Here is a 3,895-nt window from a genome sequence, read left to right on the forward strand (position 1 = left end):
AGGAAAATCATTTGAAGACTTCCTGCACTTCATGTTTGTAAGTAACAAGGTGTCCCCATGTGTGACGAGAGTAATCATCAACAATAACAAAGCCATATTGCGATGCTTCATTTGAAACAGCAGAATAATGATTAGGACCGAAGAGATCCATGTGAAGCAGTTCAAATGGACGAGTGGTGGTCATGATAGTCTTCGCTGGATGCTTAGCCTTTGTCATCTTCCCAGCTTCACAGGCTCCGCATAGGTGATCCTTGAGGAATTTGACATTCTTGATGCCAATGACATGCTTCTTCTTCGCAAGCGTGTGCAAATTCCTCATGCCTACATGACCAAGTCGTAGATGCCAGAGCCAGCCTTCTGAAGCTTTTGCAAGTAGACACATGGCTGGTTGTGGTCCTGTAGAGAAATCAACAATATACAGGTCTCCTCTCCTAAAGCCTTCGAAGACTTTGGAATTGTCAGCTTCCATAAGCACAACACAACGATACTTGCCAAAGACAACAACCATATCAAGATCACAAAGCATTGAGACAGACATAAGGTTGTATCCTAAGGACTCAACAAGCATGACTTTGTCCATGTGTCGATCCTTTGTGATCGCAACCTTACCTAGACCCAATACCTGACTTTTGCCTTTGTCAGCAAACATGATATGCTTCAGATGCGACAGAGATAATGGAGCATCCATCAATAGATTCTTGTCACCACTCATGTGATTTGTACATCCACTATCGAGGACCCACTCGGTGGCTTTGGGTTGATCATCCTGCAGATGAATTAGTGCAGCTTACAAACTCATATACTTCATCAGTGAAGAATATGACATCAATTCATTAGATCAATTTCATCAAGCAAAAGAACAGATATAGCAATATGAGGATGTGAGAAATGAAAGTTCATTTCTTCATGATTAGCCTGCGTCCTATCAGGCATGCTCAGGTCTCCAGCAAATTCTTCAGACGATTACGTACGTCTGGAGACCTGACCCTGCAGAAGAGATTAGTTATTTTTCTTCACCACCCACATCTGAAGGGGTGGCAAAGAGTTCATCATTCTGTGAGCTCCATACGAGAAGGATGACATAGAAGCCAGTCCATTTCGTTTCACATAAGAGGGGTTAGAGTAAACATAAGAGTAAGCAGAGAAATTCTTCGAGGACTTATGGACATAATGATTTGAAGAATAATGCACATATCCATAATCCTTGGATCTTCCCTACGAAACAGACGGGTTAGCACGATGATGTTCATATGAGGACTTTGATCCTTTTGAGGAATATGATCCATGTGAGGAGTTTGGTCCGTATGAGGACTTGGATCCATATGAAGAATTTGGTCCATATGAAGAATTTGATCTGGGGTTCCTATTCTTCACAGGTGGCGTCATGATGACATTCACCTGAAGATTTTCAAGGCATCTTTTGGGAACCCAGATTTTCTTCATAGGGGAACCGTTCCTGTAGTTAGTGCCAACATATCTAACAAATACTTCACCATTCTGATTTTTTTAACAGTTTATAGTTGGAGTCAAATGACTCATCATCAGAACGAGGAGATTCACATGCAAATCCAGATAAGTTAGATGGATCAACTGGAGGTCCCTTTGCAGCAACCCATGTAGTTTTGGGGTACTGCTCAGGCTTCCAATATGTACCATCAGCATTGAGTTTCCTCTTAAAGGCAATACCCTCTTTCCTAGGGTTCCTATTAAGGATCTACTTTTTAAGCACATCACAAAGAGTCTGATGCCCTTTGAGGCTTTTGTACATGCCTGTCATGTACAATTCCTTTAGCCCTGCATCATTAGTGATACTAGAAATGTCCTCAGATGAGGAATTAGTGATAGCAGAGGCATGTGAAGAATTTGAAACATTAGCAGCATTTGAACATTCAGGTGAAGAATTAGAAGATTCACGTTCAATGCATTTCAAACAAGGAGGGACAAATTCTTCCTGAGAAGCGCTGATTTGGTGAGCAAGTAATGAATCGTGCTTCTTCTGAAGATCTTCATAACTCACTCTTAGCTTCTCAAGGTATTGCTTTCTTTGAAGAAATTCATAAGAAAGCTTCTCATGATCGGATAAGAGAGTGTTATGATGACCTTGAAGATTGTCAAACCTAGTCTGAAGTCTCTGAAGATTTTCAGTGAAGGCTTTAGTGCGGTCCATTTCTTCACCCAACATATCATCACTTTTGTCTAGCATGTTTTGAACCTTTTCAAGAGCCCTTTGTTGTTTTACAGCAATCTTAGCAAGTTTAGAATAGCTGGGCTTAGGGTTTTCATCAGATTCATTCTCACTTGATTCAGAGGAGGTATATTTGAGTACCTTGGCACCCTTTGCCATGAAGCAATAGGTGGGAGCATAGTCATCATCGCCTTCATCAGCCTTGTTGGTGAGGTCATTTTCTTCAGTGTTGAAGATAGACTTGCTGACGAATGCAGTAGCGAGAGCTAGGCTCGCCACTCCGGATTCGGACTCCTCAGATGACTCCTCTTCCTCATTTTCTTCAGATTCAGCCTCAGAGTCCATTTCCTTGCCAATGAATGCCCTAGCCTTCTTGGAGCTGCTCTTCTTGTGATATGAAGACTTTGAGGATTTTGATGATGAAGATTTTGTGGATTTCTTCTTTTTCTTCGCATCATCAGAACTGTAATCCTTGTATTTCTTCTTCTTTGATTCCTTTTCCCACTGAGGACAATCTTGAATGTAATGTCCAGGTTTCTTGCATTTGTGACAGAGCCTCCTCTTGTAGTCACTGGATGAGGAATCATTGCTCCTTGATGGTCTTCCAAGGCGACCACGTCTTGAGAACTTTTGGAACTTCTTCACGAGTAGAGCCAGATCGTGGCTTAGTTCTTCAGGATCACCAAGGCTGCTACCAGAGTCTTCATCTTCAGACTCAGATACCGCCTTGGCCTTCAGTGCGCGTGATCTGCCATAGCTCGAACCATAGAGATCTCTTTTTTCAGCAAGTTGGAACCCATGAGTATTTAGCCTCTCGAGAATATCAGCGAGATCAAGTGACTTGTAATCAGCACGTTCTTGTATCATCAATGCCAGAGTGTCAAATGAGGAATCAAGTGATCTCAGCAATTTCTTCACCACCTCATGGTCGGTGATGTCAGTGGCACCAAGTGCTTGAAGCTCATTCGAGATGTCAGTGAGGCGATCGAAGGTTTGTTGAACATTTTCATTGTCGAGTCTTTTGAAGCGATTGAAGAGATTGCGAAGAACATCAACTCGAGAGTCACGCTGTGTTGAGACTCCTTCATTAACTTTGGATAACCTGTCCCAGATAAGCTTCGCTGTCTCCAAAGCACTCACTCTGCCATACTGTCCTTTGCTCAGATGACCACATATGATATTTTTCGCTTGAGAGTCGAGTTGCTTGAATCTCTTCACATCAGCAGCATTCAGAGAAGGTGTGACTGAGGGAACACCATTTTCCACAACATACCAGAGATCGTTATCAATTGCCTCAAGATGCATTCGCATCTTATTCTTCCAATAGGGGTACTCCGTTCCATCGAAGGTAGGACACCCAGCAGAGACCTTGATCATACCTGCGGTCGACATAACTAAACTCCAGGCGGTTAAACCAAAATCACACAGAACAAGGGCGTACCTTGCTCTGATACCAATTGAAAGTGCGTTATATCAACTAGAGGAGGGGTGAATAGGCGATTTTTATGAATTCTTCACTGAGGAATTTGCCGGTGGGGAAATTCCTTAGTGAAGAACTACTAGCAGCGGAATAAGTACTCAGAAGTAACATAACTGAAGACAGGCATGGTCATCATGATGAAATGAACTCAAGCACAGAGTATTGAAAGCGTAATCACAGGATAACACAGGATGAAGACAAACAGACTGAAGAAATTGAACTGGGGAAAT

The sequence above is a fragment of the Triticum urartu genome, chromosome 4A (assembly GCF_056163025.1).
Source record: "Triticum urartu cultivar PI428250 chromosome 4A, HENAU_Tu73, whole genome shotgun sequence".
Taxonomy (NCBI): Eukaryota; Viridiplantae; Streptophyta; class Magnoliopsida; order Poales; family Poaceae; genus Triticum; species Triticum urartu.